Raw genomic sequence first — 16,542 nt, 5'->3', positions numbered from 1 at the left:
TTTTTTAGAACAATAGTTTCAAACTCAAACAGTGAAATATGTGACTTCATGCTCAAGCTAAATTCCTGAGGGTTAATAGGATTGACATCTTACTATTGTCAGGAAAACAACAAGTGTAGACTTGGAAACGAGGGAGAATAGAACCCGGAAGTTAAGCGTGCTCAGGCTGGAGTAGTGAGAGGATGGGTGTCTGTTCGGGAAGTTAGATGATTTGGAATGATGAGGGGTGATTAGAGATTAAAGGTTAAATTAAGCAGTGATGAGGGATGATTAGAGATTAAAGGTTAAAATAATTCAGAAATTTGAAAATAAAAAAATTCAAAAAAAATCAAAAAAATCATAAAATTTCCTTTAGTACCGGTTGGTGTTACCAACCGGGACTAAAGGTGGACCTTCGGGCAGCGGCCACGTGGAGGGCCTTTAGTCCCGGTTCGTATAAGAACCGGGACTAAAGGGGGAGGCTTTAGTACCGACCCTTTAGTCCCGGTTCCAGAACCGGGACTAAAGGCCCTTATGAACCGGGACAAAAGGACCTGTTTCTACTAGTGTTGGCAGTACTTGTTGGAAAATCATTTTTCACAGTACTATGAGTATAAGATGGAGCATGTGCCATGTCAAAGCCAGGACCACGTGAACTAGAATTTGGAAAACCACCGATAGATGTTTGATGCAATGACGAGTGCACTGCACTTCCATACCTTTGTGATTGACTTTCAATTATTGGTATGTTTCTTCCACCACTGACTTCGCTCAACATATTTTGATTTGGCGTGATGTTAACATATAACACTATCACTTGCCACGTTGTCCGGGACTTGGTCTTCTCAAAAATCATGTTCCATCCCCTTTCCTCGTATATTGGAATTAACTGAAAATAATGTGGTCCAGGAGCCCCAATATCAAAGCGAGCTTGGATATTCAGGTTTGTTTGAGCACTGACATTAACATGTCCAAGTCCTCGACATGTCTCACTCTTGATATCTTCAAAAGTAGTATTCTCGGACGCTGGAAATGTTAATTTGGGAGGAATGGTATACTCCACACCCATGGATCCATGTTGCACTTCACCATCCACGTAAACCAGAATGATTAACATGTTCTTATATGCACCTACAAACATGAACATGCAGCAAGTAAATATCAAAATTTCACATTGATCAACCATAGACTCACGACTGAAATTTTGGTTTCTCACAAACCAGCCAAATTAAGGACCATAATTCAGGAATAACAATCCAATCATATATAAAGTGTCTGCTTGTAAACCATTGTATCAATTGCATAGAAGATTAAAACAAAGGAGATTAGATAGAACAGTACAACAACTAAAATGAACCAAGCACAAAATCAATTGGAGAATCCTAATGGCGAGCGGCTGATGAGACCATGTCGCTCCTGTGATGATCGGCCTTGCCGGCTGCCAGAGATTGCTTACCGTATGGCGAGGTCTAGGAGCGAAGACTGCATCCATACTCCTGTGATGATCGGCGTTGCCGGCTGCCAGAGATTGCTTACCGTATGGCGAGGTCCAGGAGCGAAGAATGCATCCGTACTAGGGTTTTAAACCTCGCGCAACTTCTATCTGTCATTAGGAAAGACTCGGTTTAGTCGGATCTGGTGGCTCGGCGAAGCACTTGAGTGGACGCTGTCCTCGATAGCATCCAGCTGTGGACGCCATTGTAGTTAGCGTCTTACTATTTTTAAAATTTCCACGTGCCCGTTACTAGTTTCCAAATTACTGGGTTAATAATTACTATTAATAAAAAATCGGTTCTTTTCTTCTTGATCGCCAACCACTAGCATAGGGTACGTGGCTACATGCACATTCTACACGAGTACAGAGAATAATGTACTTAGTTATGTTACACGCATTTTGCATGAGCCATACCTAACGCCAAGTATTAATTAAAAGGGACACGTCCTTCAAATGGTTTGGTACCATGTGGATAATCACGGGGGCCTGCTTAATTATAGGCTCATGTGAAGTACTACAATGCAAACAGTTGATACAACTATAGGTCTATAAATAGAGATCCCTGCAGCCTCAGATAAATCACCTGCAGCAAGCACTGCTTGTGGTACCTCACTACAGCACTAGTTATTACTCCCTCCATTCCACAATGTAGTGCTTTCTCTATCTCCGTGCTTCAACTTTGACCGTAAATTTAACTACCAAGACCGATTGCAACGGGAGCAAAAATTATATTAGTGAATTTGTATTCGAAAGAAGTTTTCAATTATATATTTTTTCTCCCGTCACAGTTGATCTCGTTGGTTAAATTTATAGTCAAAGTTAGACCTCGTAAAGCGCGGGCGCACTATATTTTGAAATGGAGGGAGTACAAGTATTTGCAACCAGCTGAGAAAGCAAATACATTATTGTTACTGCAACACCCTTTGAATGGCGCCCTTGATCCAGGCTGCTTCTGTCGTGAACGGCCACGAGATGGTGACCAAAGCCGATGGCAGCAGCACTGTGCAGGTGGCCTCCGGGGGCGCCGACACTAGCGAGAAGTTTGCGCCCTCGGTGTGGGGTGACTTCTTTGTCACCTACGTCCCTCCTATCTCACAGGTATGCATGCATGCATGCTTACACTAACATGCGCGCATGTTAACTATATGCATTATCTTTCAATGATTTGATTTTGATTATCGGGTAGAACTTTCAAGTACTCTAGAATCAAGGATTTTGAAGCTGCTACATGTTGATCAATTAGGCCATGCTTCGTGGACCATCCATGCTCTACACTGAATTTCGTCAACTTTTTTATGTACATGATATTAATTCAATACGGTCATAGGAAACCAAATACTGCGCAAATGACAACACACAGCTTATGAGTAAAATATGCTACATGAAACTTCAGTAAGGAAGTTCTTTTTCGTGGGATAGACCAAGTTAATGATTTTATCCTACCCGCACGATTGACATCCAAAGATTAATATTGAGTTGTTTCCAGCAGAGGCCGGAGGATTGGATGAGAGAGCGGGCGGAGCAACTCAAAGGGCAAGTACGTCAGGCGTTCAAGGGGGGCAAGGACACCATGACCATAGCCGATGCACTAACATATGTGGACACACTTGAGCGACTAGGCATAGACAATCACTTCCGTGAAGAGATTGAAGAGGCACTAAACCTTCTGCATGTAGAGCAGGCGGAGATTGACGGCTCCAATAGCCTACACATCACCACACTTAAGTTTCGCCTATTTCGGCAACATGGACTTTGGGCATCTGAGGGTAAGTAGTAAGTGCATAGTGTCGCTAATCATTAACCCTTTTGAATCAAGCCGTGTTATTTTAGCAGCTCAAAACATGCATGTCACATCTGTTGATAAGATATGTTTGAATCAATGTGCATGCAGATGTATTTGATAAATTCAGAGAGGACCAAGGTAGTTTCAGTGAAAGCCTTGGCAATGACCCGAGGGGCCTTTTGAGCTTGTACAATGCAGCTCACATGGCAACACCAGGTGAGGTCGCTCTTGACGATGCCATCGCCTTTGCAAGGGGGCACCTGGAGGCTATCAAAGGCAACATCAGGTCACCAATTGCAGAGCAGATCTCCCGTGCCCTAGACATCCCCCTCCCACGGTTCACAAGAAGGATTGAAACCATGCACTACATTGATGAGTATGAGCAAGAGGGGGTGTACGATGACATGTTGCTAGAGCTTTCTAGGCTGAACTTTAACCTCGTTAGGATCCTTCACCTCAAGGAGCTCAAGGACCTCTCATTGTAAGTCTTCTTCTCATAAATTGATCTTTTCTCATTGATGTTTATTCTAGTTCTTCACTATAGTAAAACCAACACATACATATGAGTTTATTATGTTGTAGATATTGTGGTGTATGTCTTTCCGTATGCTAGCTAGATGGCTTTTTAGGACACTGGCCATTTGTAATGTGCCATATTGTCTCCTAACCTTCAAGTATTGTCATTTAGGATCATTACCACCGTGTTTCTTAAGCTAAATTGTCTTTGGAAATTATGCAAAGTGTTATTGATGCTTAGTCCGACATTAATTCTCAAGAGTATGGATGATTTTGACATTGGTTTTGGAGTGACCCGTTGTGGGTTTTCTTTCATTGTGCAAGATATACTATACATTTTTATGATTTTTTGCAAAATTAAATAAAATAACATTGGAGACACATGATACTATTTTTGTTAGCTTATTGGCATTGAAAAGGGAAAGGAATTTGGAGACGATTGAATATATATGCGTGAGAATCAATAAGTCTTGCTATGATTTTAATTTTAAACCAAATCTCATATATTCAACGAAATAGCCCTTTTGCCACATCATCATCTTGCCAACTAGCTAGACAATATACCAGATAGGGTAACCTGTCTGAAGAAGTAGAAACGTCATCGGTATTTATAAGATTGTTAGGTTAAATAACTATGTTCACATGCAGATGGTGGAGGGAACTATATGAGACCATGAAGCTACCATATGCTCGTGCCCGTATGGTGGAGATCTACTTTTGGACTTATGGAATGCTCCATGAGGAGGAGTACTCTCGTGCACGTATCCTATTCGCCAAAGTGTTTGGAATGGTGTCACTTCTAGATGATACTTTTGATGTCCATGCCACATTAGAGGAGTGTCACAAGCTCAATGAAGCAATGCAAAGGTAGACTACTAGTTATCTGATTCATGAGTTACTAGATCTATCTCTCACTCTCACTCCATCTCTGTATAATGATCTCTAATGGGTATCATTGTACTATTTGTTCGTAGATGGGATGAAAATGAGGTTTCTATTCTACCGGAATATCTTCACATGTTGTACATCAAGACTCTCGGCAATTTCAAAGAGTTTGAGGATGCGTTGGAACCAAACCACAAGTATCGCATGACCTACATTAAAAAAGCGGTATGGTGCCCTATATTGAGATACAGATTCACCTGTAAAGTGTATGAGCATGTGTATGTACAATTAATTGTTTTATCTCGCTTCCTAATATTTATCAGAGATACTAATTCATATGTCGCATGTGTCAAATTATGACACAGTACAAGCTGTCATCAGAATATTACCTACGTGAGGCTGTTTTGTCTAGCAAGAAATATCGGCCGAGCTTCAAGGAACATGAGGAGATATCTAACATGACCTCGGGTCTACCGATGCTTACTCTCGTGACACTAATGGGCTATGGCGATGTGGCAACCCAAGAGGTATTTGAATGGGTAGACAGAGTTCCTGGAATGGTCCGCTCTGGTTCACAGGTCACTCGCTTCCTCAACGATATGTCTTCTTACTAGGTATATATGCACCAAAATAAACACAAGTTTGCATATTAAAATGTGATATGTTGTACATTCATTGTATGGTGAATGAGCATATGTGTATACTCATCAGATGTACCCCTTTCACCTACATATGTATGCAGTTGGGAAAGCACAAGAAGGATATGCCTAGCGCCTTGGAGTGCTACATGATAGAGAACGACTCAACAGGTGATGAAGCTATGGCGGCTGTCGCCGCACTCCTAGAGAATAGGTGGAGAATATTGAACCAGGTGACCATGGAGATAGACCGTGCACTATTGCCGGCAGCAGGACAAACGAGATCATTTATCTCAAAGGCAGGGATGCCTACACCTTTGGTAGCGACCTAAAGGACCTCGGCACCGCACTCTTCCTCAATCCGGTACCCCTTTAGGCTATGTTGTAATCAACCAAGATGGATACGATGCTGCCATGTACACTTAAGTACATATCCATGATGTCCATGTAATAAGGTAACTCATCTATGTGCGGCTACAGCCTAAGCCCAGCTAGATCGACAAAATAAACACACCCCACCGAATGTATCATTATCCATGTCACAGTGTGCTCATCATATATGTTCAAGTCTACATACATTTTCCCTTAAAGAAGTCTAAATACATTTACAATATATTCAGTTCATTCCTTTAAACTGTCATCAATTGAAATCAATTTTTACGATGTCATAAATTCATTCTAGCCAAACCTGGAGTGCTGACAAGTGCGTGGAGAAACCGGTTGCGAAATAAAAACATGCGATGCCGCACCAGCATGACAGAATGTAGACAAATAAAAGATAAAATGCGGCACAAGTTGGGTTAATGGGGTAAAATGGATGAAAATACTGGTAGAATGGATGAAAATAACTTGAACGAGGTAATCCAAATCAACATTTCAGAAGATGAGGTAAAAAATGGAATATACTCTAATAATATATAGAAGACCTTAGACCTAACTTTTGTTGGTGGTATGCAGATCTCTTTTGCTCTCGTTTGTGTATACAATCATGTACCCCAAAATTTATAATTATTATCCCCAAAAAAAGTACAATTCTTCAGGGATTTACATGGGTATTAATCATATCAAGTAACCTATCTCTGTGTGGCGAAATACTGAATGCTTCTTCTCTCTCTTTTTTGAATCTCCAGCATGCATATGCATTGTGAAATACTGAATAATTGTGCATACAGTACAATCAAACCAAACAGCAGTTGCTATTCCTCGAAAAAAAATGTTAGTGTCTTGCAACAAATGCACTGATTACAGATTTGACGGTGCTAGTAGCGCTATTGTGTTGCAGGCAAAATGTACACATGTTAGGCCAGCCATTATTATGTTCACAGAAAGACATCGGCAAGTTCTCTGGCATTATATCAAATACTGCGATGTACAAAAGAAATACTCCATTGTACAACTATTCTAACTAGCACTGTATCCAAACCTGAAACTATTGTGACTAGCGCTGTGTATACAAACCAGAAACTATGACTCCGGACCAAACTAACTACATGATGGTAATGGGGAATCACCAAATCTCACTAGGCCTCTTAGCGATGCCAGTTTATCATCATAACTCTGGAGTTGTTTCGAGTAACAATGACTTGCGACAAGGTGATAATCAAATCTCAGTCACTACGTCACTGCGCCTCTTTGACATGTTGCTCATCACCATATACGTCCGCGAGTTCTTTTGAGTAACACTAAAATATCAATCTGCAAGAATAGACTGGCATCACCAGACTCCCTTGCGCGACAGTGAGATGACCATCTCATCATTCGATGGCCGCTTTGTCGTGACTGATGGCGAAGCTGTAAGAGTATTTAACTGACTGCTGTGCTTCTACTCCATTGATCAACCAACCAATGCAATAAACCAAACAAGAACCTTTCATATTTCAGAATATTTGCTAGATTATTGGTGAATATAATAAATACAGTAACTGGTGAAGACTCTTGAGAGATTTGGTCAGTTGTCAGTTGTCACTCACCAGAGCCTGAGCTGTAGTCTACTTGTTTAATCTTCTTATATGGACTAGCCTCGTCCAATGTGAGTCTTCTCTTCAAACCAAGGGTGATCTCATCGGTAAGTAGCTCTTCGCCTCCTTTTGACTGAGCGGAGCTGTTGTGTTGGAGCTTACTCTTCTTGGAACAATTTTCGGTCTCCAACCCAGGCTTTCGCTTTGAGGACAGAACAACTCTGGGCTCTAACAGAGATATTATTTGCAGATTCAGATCAAAATTTCGTGGAAATATATTTTGTTTAACTTCTTCAAGTGCAGTGGACATAAACGCATTCTTGTAGCATAAACAGATGACGTACTGAATCACATGATCAGGAAATAATACTTGATGTGAGATAATTGCTTCGCAACAACCACATGAAAATGATGCAAATCTATGAACAAGAACAGTACAGTCGAGTTGATAGCTACCGCGACACTTTAATATCCCAATGCATTCAGTGATAATCAGTATCCAACTTGCTCAAATAGGATAGTACTTAGTACTACTATATAATTTGTACTAACATATGAAACTGAACAACTGGACCCTGAACAATTATTTATGCTACTAGTTTAAAGGAGCAAGAAAGTCAGAGAATCAGAGAACAGGTGCTAATGACATCTCGCGCGCACAATGTAGCTTCGATCGCCGCAAATAATACATGCAATCTTCCAAGAAAGGGAGGCGCACCTGGAGGCGAAGGCACGGGCCCGCCGTCGACGGCGACGGGCGCGGCAGGGTCGGCACCCGTGGGCTGCCCGCCCGCGGCGAAGAAGGCGAGGAGCTCGCCCCAGGTGACCGCCAAAGAGACGTGGCCGGAGCCGCAGCTGAGGAAGTAGCCATTGAGACCGACGGTGGCCGGGTCCAGCCCCAGCGCGAGGCCCACCTGGGCGAGGTCCACCCCGTCGCCTCCCTCCACCTCGATTGCCACCGACGTGGCGACGTCGGGCGGCGAAGCAGACCCGCGCAGGTGCATGGTCAGGAGTGACGGCGAATCCATCAGCGGCGCTTCTGCCTCGCACTATCGGAGAGAGAGAGGGAGCGGAACAATGGCGAACGCTCTGGTTGCTTTCTCGCCGCCGCCGCTGCTGCTGGGTGCTGGCGCGTTGGTCTGAGTCGGAGGGGGTAATCGGGACATGTACGTACTCTCGTTGTTTGCGTGGGCCAAACCTTGGACATCAACGGCAAGGCAGTCCTTTTGGGCCCAGGCGCGGCGGCGCCACACCAAATGTTTTTATATCTTTTTCTGTTTTTTATGCTTTTCTGTGTTTTTTCTTCTTTAAAATAATTCGCCATTTCAAAAAAAATCCAAATATATCAATAAATTTTGATAAATTTTAAAGGTATTACAACATGCTTTGTGGATTAAAAACTTGCTCATGATTAGAAAAAAAACTGTTTGCATTTTCAGAAAAATGTTCACAATTTTGCACAAACAATGTTCGGGAAATCGAAAAATGTTCATGATTTTATAAAAAATTATCATGTATTCTAAAAATGTTTGCTACTTCAAAAAATGTTCATAAATGTTTAGCAAATTTTTACAAAAATTATAAAATGTTCATGAATTACAAAAAAGTTCACTGGTTCAAAAAATGTTCCTGATTTAGAAAAATGTATATGTATTCAAAAAATGTTGATGAATTTCAAAACATGGTACCAAATTTCAAAAAATGTTGTCTATTCCAAAAAAAATGTGGGCTACTTTCATAAAAAGTTAAAAAAAAAATTCACGGCGTTGATAATGTACGCGATTTAAGAAAAATGATCATACATTTTTAAAACAATGTTCAAGAATTTGAAAAAATCTCTGCAAAATCGAAAAATGTTTATAATTTAAAAACCAATTCATGTTTTCTAGAAATATTCACAAATTTGAAAAGATGTTCAAAAAATAAAAATAATAATGAATAATAAATAATAAATGAAAATAAAAATGAACATGAAAAAAGAAGAAGGAATGAAAATGAAAAATATAAATTAAACGAATGAGAAAAAATCAGAAAAACCGAAAAGAAAATAATAAATAATAAACCATTCTAAGAAGGTTCTAGAACTTTCCCAAAACCAAAGAGGAACTAGTTGGGCCAGCCCAAAGTGCGTACGCAGCGGGAGACGCCCTTTTCCGCGTGTGAGCAAACGCGCACCTCGGCGTTGTAGCAATCGTTACTGGGCTCCTTTCGGTTGGCCCATCACCTGGTTTAGGCCTGGTAACAAAATGCTCAACACTCGTGTTTCCAAAGATTTTGGCACTAGAATGTTTGGCTATCAGAGCGGCCTTGGCGCTGGCTGATGATCTTTATGAGAGAAGAATACACGTGGCGCCGGACTGCAAGGTGATCGTCGAGGACATTCATCAAAAGAATCCCGCGGTCTATGGTGCCATCATACATAGGAAGAACACTCTTACTAATTGTAATATTATTCATGAACTTAGGATCTCGAACGTCGATGCTCACAAACTCGCGAAGCATGCATTATCCCTAGGGGTTGGTCATCATGTTTGGCTAGGTTGGCCCGGTGGATTTGATTTCGTCCCTATAAACCTTGTGACGGTTGAATAAAAAGCTTCGGAGTTTATCTCAACAAAAGGAAGCATCTAGGCGGGACCATGCCCGGCTTTGAACCAATTTTAATTGTTTCCAGAAAATATTATTGTTTCATAGAAAAATCAATGAATTCTAAGAATTTTAAAACTTTTTAGCAAATTACGAATATTCATGAATTTTGGAAATATTTATAAATATTTACAATATTAATTTTATATAAAATCATTAGTTTTAAACATTCATGATTATATAAAATGGTTCATAAAAGTTTGAATATTTTCATGAATTTTACAAATATCCACACTTCTCAAATGTTCATAAATTTAAAGTATTCAAAAAAATTAAGAAAATGTCCCTGAATGTGCATGGATTTTTTTAAATCATGAAATTGGAAATGGATGGTGAAAATAAAAATACAACACATAAAGGAAACAATATCCACTATAAAAATTAAATGGAAAGAGCGAAAAGATAAAGATACAAAGGGAATATGGAAAAAGGAAAGAAAAAATCGAAAAGAAAATTGAACAAAACTAGGAAGAACGAAAAAAGACCTTGACGCCCAACCCATGTGCGCCTGATCCAACTATGCGGAAAGAAATGAAAAGGTGAAACGGGATAAAAATGTGCCCTGTCGTGCCTCGCACAGGGCCAACCTAAAACAGTGACATCGGGTGCGTGTTTGCTCCGTATCGACCATGTTACACGCACGGTAGGATCCGCATGAGACAATGGGACTCGATATAGCACTGCTGGGTCGAATAATGTCAGGTTTGTATGAATCACCAAATATAAAACGCCTCTAACTACGAACCCTTGCAAGATAGGAACGAATCAAAGTGATCACTTCACACAAAGAAGATCATCATCCAAACTCTACTTATAACACATAGGCTCACAGTCGACATCTGTAGTTTATGTCCCTCAATTGGGTCTTGTTGCCACAAGATGGTCATCATCCATGAGAAACGTGATTCAAACACAAAGGCTCACACTTTAGCTAGGAAATGCATCCGTGGACTTTGATCAGGAAACATGCACATAAGATGTGGCACATCAGCTGGGAAATATGAAGACATCATGTCCATCAAAGTCTCATTGTCCACATTTTCTCGCACTTGTTTTTCATTAACACTTACTTTTCTTGATTTTCATTCCAAACATCATCTGTTGTTCATCTTCTACCTGACTGACTCCCTCTTCTATTTGCATGCACTCCTCATCAATAGTTAATTTGAAAGGGGTTACATAGGGTGTCAACTTTGCCTTTATGCTTTCCTCTTGCAACACTAGTCCAGACTTGTACCATTTTGCTATACAAACTTCCTTGTGGAATATACAACCCCTGTGACTTATAGTTGTTCAAACCAATAGTGTACAACCCCATTCATGTCCATCCTTTCATCATCTTATTTTACGAATTCAACCTCCTTAAGGCATCCATAGCCACTTTTCTATCTCCACCACTATTCCTTCCCGATTGATTGGTAGAAGTATTACATATGTTACTTTTTTTACTCATCCATGCCAAAACATTCTTTCATGTGGTATCTTGGAAGCATCTCCGCAAAACACTTTAACTCACACAATTTCGTAGAAAGTTTGGAACATCCCCTGCTAGTCCAAAGCAGGATGTTATCTGATGTAAGATATTCCACCTGCACCATTGGGTGTGCGAGTTTCTGATCTGAACCCAAATCTCATGTAGCATGTGAAAAGCCTCCAATCTCTCATTCCACTCAATTACATTAGTAATGACCCCTCTCATTGACTAAATCAAACCTAGGATAGCCTGGAAGTTCCTCCACTAGGATATGTGTTGGAAATTTAACAATGACGGTCCACTTATCAATCTCTTTAATCAGGCAAGGTCAATTTAGGACAGTAAAAAACTAAGCCATTATCCACCCCTCACACGCCCTTAGCGTTCTTGGCTGTTATATCACATGTTTGAGTAGTTTTGGGCCGTTGATTGCTACCTAATTAATTGTTTGTTTACTCGAAAATGAGTTGGCTATCATAAGGGGCAGCTTCGGTGAAAAAATCAGACTATTCTGGTTAACACTGGGCCATGTAAACGTAGGCAGCCCCTGTAGCTTCGAGTAAGCATGGCCCATGGGGAGAAAATATAGTCATCAAAGGGCCACCGATGAGTGGAGCTAGAAAAACCCTGGTTGCGCCGACAACATCGGTGTAATCTTGGTTTCTCTGATGAATTCTCCTCTCTTGATTGTTGTCGTAGTTGGGTTGTCTTTGCCCATCATAACCCGCACCACTTTCGTTGATTTTAGTGCATCCACATATGATTGGAAAATTATTAATTTATGGTTTCCTAAACATTTCAAGGTCGTCGCTAATGAACTGTCACGAGAAGTATGGTTCAAAGAGGAGAAGGATAGCAATGAGAACATACCTCCTATAAGAATAGATATAATGCAGGATATGGGAGTATGGAACTTATGATAAGGTATTTGTGTATTTATTGTATTACAGTTGCCCTCTTGCCCAGAATGGTTTGTGGTGCAACTAAAACTCCTAGCATGTTAGAACACATATATTTACCTTTTTTGTCAGAGTTGTATATATTCTTGTCATGAAAATTCAGTTCCAAGTTGTACTTAAATTCAACACAACTTAGTTTGTATTGAAGTTTCATGTTCCATGCCACCTTATATTTATTCCAATTCTTACCATTTTATTGGACAAATGGACGGACACAACACCAATGATCTCGTTAGTTTTATAAATCACAAAGAACTCTTGGCCTAGCTCCGATTTTGACATTTCCCTGGATTCCACACAAATTATAGCACAATTATTGAGAACTCTATGTTTATAGGTACTTCCACATGATAAAAACCCAGCCCATGTGCAACACTACCCATATTTTTAGCCATAAGATGAGGCAAGTTCCTCATGGTGAAGGAAATATGCCCTAGAGGCAATAATAAAGTTATTATTTATTTCCTTATTTCATGATAAATGTTTATTATTCATGCTAGAATTGTATTAACCGGAAACATAATACATGTGTGAATACATAGACAAACATAGTGTCACTAGTATGCCTCTACTTGACTAGCTCATTGATCAAAGATGGTTAAGTTTCCAAACAATAGACATGAGTTGTTATTTGATCAATGGGATCACATCATTAGGAGAATGATGTGATTGACTTGACACATTCCATTAGCTTAGCACTTGATCGTTTTTGTTTACTTCTATTGCTTTCTTCATGACTTATACATATTCTTTTGACTATGAGATTATGCAACTCCCGAATACCGGAGGAACACTTTGTGTGCTACCAAACGTCACAACGTAACTGGGTGATTATAAAGGTGCTCTACAGGTGTCTCCGATGGTACTTGCTGAGTTGGCATAGATCAAGATTAGGATTTGTCACTCCGATTGTCGGAGAGGTATCTCTGGGCCCTCTCGGTAATGCACATCACTATAAGCCTTGCAAGCAATACAACTAATGAGTTAGTTGCGGGATAGTGCATTACGAAACGAGTAAAGAGACTTGCCGGTAACGAGATTGAATTAGGTATTGGGATACCGATGATCGAATCTCGAGCAAGTAACATACTGATGACAAAGAGAACAATGTATAGTGTTATGCGGTTTGAACGATAAAGATCTTCGTAGAATATGTAGGAACCAATATGAGCATCCAGGTTCCGCTATTGGTTATTGACCGGAGACATGTCTCGGTCATGTCTACATAGTTCTCGAACCCGTAGGGTCCGCACGCTTAAAGTTCTGTGACGATCGGTTTTATGAGTTTATATGTTTTGATGTATCGAAGGTAGTTCCGAGTCCCGGATATGATCACGAACATGACGAGGAGTCTCAAAATGGTCGAGACATGAAGATTGATATATTAGAAGCCTACATTTGGACATCGGAAGAGTTCCGGCTAAAATCGGGATTTTGTCGGAGTACCGGAGGGGTTACCGGAACCCCCGGAGGCTAATGGGCCTTGTTGGGCCATAAGGGAAAGAGAGAGGGGCTGGCCTAGGGCAGGCATCGCGCCCCTCTCCTCTGGTCCGAATTGGACTAGGAGAGGGGGGCGCCCCCCCCCCCCTTTCCTTCTCTTTCTCTCCCTTCCTTTCCCCCTCCTAGTAGGAGTAGGAAAGAGGGGAATCCTACTCCTACTAGGAGGAGGATTCCTCCTCCTGGCGCACCAACAAGGGCCAGACGGCCTCCCCCTTGCTCCTTTATATACAGGGGCAGGGGGCACCTCTAGACACACAGGTTGATCACAAAGATCTCTCCCAGTTGTGTGCGGTGCCCCCCTCCACCATAATCCACCTCGGTCATATTGTAGCGGTGCTTAGGCGAAGCCCTGCCACGGTAGCTTCATCTACATCGTCACCACGCCGTCGTGCTGACGAAACTCTTCCCCGAGCTCTACTGGATCATGAGTTCGCGGGACGTCACCGAGCTGAATGTGTGCTGAACGCGGAGGTGCCGTATGTTCGGTACTGAGGATCGGTCGATCGTGAGGACGTACGACTACATCAACCGTGTTGTCATAATGCTTCCTCTTAACGATTTACGAGGGTACGTGGACGACACTCTCCCCTCTTGTTGCTATGCATCACCATGATCCTGCGTGTGCGTAGGATTTTTTTGAAATTACTACGTTCCCAACAGTGGCATCTGAGCCAGGTTTTATGCGTAGATGTTATATGCACGAGTAGAACACAAGTGAGTTGTGGACGATACAAGTCATACTGCTTACCAGCATGTCATACTTTGGTTCGGCAGTATTGTTGGATGAAGCGGCTTGGACCGAACTTACGCATACACTTACGCGAGACTGGTTCTACCGATGTGCTTTGCACATAGGTGGCTGACGGGTGTTAGTTTCTCCAACTTTAGTTGAACCGCGAGTGTGGCTACGCCCGGTCCTTGAGAAGGTTAAAACATCACTAACTTGATGAACTATCGTTGTGGTTTTGATGCGTAGGTAAGAACAGTTCTTGCTCAACTCGTAACAGCCACGTAAAACTTGCAACAACAAAGTAGAGGACGTCTAACTTGTTTTTGCAGGGCATGTTGTGATGTGATATGGTCAATACATGATGCTATATTTATTGTATGAGATGATCATGTTTTGTAACGGAGTTATTGGCAACTGGCAGGAGCCATATGGTTGTCGCTTTATTGTATGCAATGCAATCGCCCTGTAATTGCTTTACTTTATCACTAAGTGGTAGCAATAGTCGTAGAAGCAATAGTTGGCGAGACGACAATGATGCTACTATGGAGATCAAGGTGTTGCGCCAGTGACGATGGTGATCATGGCGGTGATTCGGAGATGGAGATCACAAGCACAAGATGATGATGGCCATATCATATCACTTCTATTGATTGCATGTGATGTTTATCCTTTATGCATCTTATTCTGCTTTGTTTGACGGTAGCATTATAAGATGATCTCTCACTAAATTTCAAGGTAAAAGTGTTCTCCCTGAGTATGCACCGTTGCCAAAGTTCGTCGTGCCGAGACACCACATGATGATCGGGTGTGATAAGCTCTACGTTCATCTACAATGGGTGCAAGCCAGTTTTTGCACACGCAAAATACTCAGGTTAAACTTGACGAGCCTAACATATGCAGATATGGCCTCAGAACACTGAGACCGAAAGGTCGAGCGTGAATCATATAGTAGATATGATCAACATAGTGAAGTTCACCATTGAAAACTACTCCATCTCACGTGATGATCGGACATGGTTTAGTTGATTTGGATCACGTGATCACTTAGATGATCAGAGGGATGTCTATCTAAGTGGGAGTTCTTAAGTAATATGATTGATTGAACTTAAATTTATCATGAACTTAGTACCTAATAGTATTTTGCTTGTCTATGTTGATTGTAGATAGATGGCCCGTGCTGTTGTTCCGTTGAATTTTAATGCGTTCCTTGAGAAAGCAAAGTTGAAAGATGATGGTAGCAATTACACGGACTGGGTCCGTAACTTGAGGATTATCCTCATTGCTGCACAGAAGAATTAAGTCCTAGAAGCACCGCTGGGTGCTAGGCCTGCTGCAGATGTTGCTAATGACGTTAAGAACGTCTGGCAGAGTAAAGCTGATGATTACTCGATAGTTCAGTGTGCCATGCTTTACGGCTTAGAACTGGGACTTCAACGACGTTTTTAACGTCATCGAGCATATGAGATGTTCTAGGAGTTGAAGTTAATATTTCAAGCAAATGCCCGGATTGAGAGATATGAAGTCTCCAATAAGTTCTATAGCTGCAAGGTGGAGGAGAATAGTTCTGTCGGTGAACATATACTCAAAATGTCTGGGTATCATAATCACTTGACTCAACTAGGATTTAATCTTCGTGCTGATAGTGTCATTGACAGAGTTCTTCAATCACTACCACCAAGCTACAAAAGCTTCATGATGAACTATAATATGCAAGGGATGAATAAGACAATTCTCGAGCTCTTCGCAATGCTGAAGGCAGCGGAGTAGAAATCAAGAAGGAGCGTCAAGTGTTGATGGTCAACAAGACCACCAATTTCAAGAAAAAGGATAAAAGGAAGAAGAAGGGGAACTTCAAGAAGAACAGCAAACAAGTTGCTTCTCAGGAGAAGAAATCTAAGTCTGGACCTAAGCCTGAGACTGAGTGCTTCTACTACAAACAGACTGGTCACTGGAAGCGGAACTGCCCCAAGTATTTGGCG

General features: G+C 41.3%; 1 pseudogene; it reads left to right on the top strand.

Annotated features, from left to right (window-relative positions):
• The first annotated feature begins 2,401 nt into the window (after positions 1–2,401).
• On the top strand, positions 2,402–5,672 carry LOC123059013 (eudesmanediol synthase-like; annotated as a pseudogene).
• Positions 5,673–16,542: the final 10,870 nt, after the last annotated feature.

The sequence above is a fragment of the Triticum aestivum genome, chromosome 3A (genome assembly GCF_018294505.1).
Source record: "Triticum aestivum cultivar Chinese Spring chromosome 3A, IWGSC CS RefSeq v2.1, whole genome shotgun sequence".
NCBI classification, from domain to species: domain Eukaryota; kingdom Viridiplantae; phylum Streptophyta; class Magnoliopsida; order Poales; family Poaceae; genus Triticum; species Triticum aestivum.
Note: the sequence above shows the minus strand (reverse complement) of the source record. Positions and strands in the feature narration are given on the sequence as shown.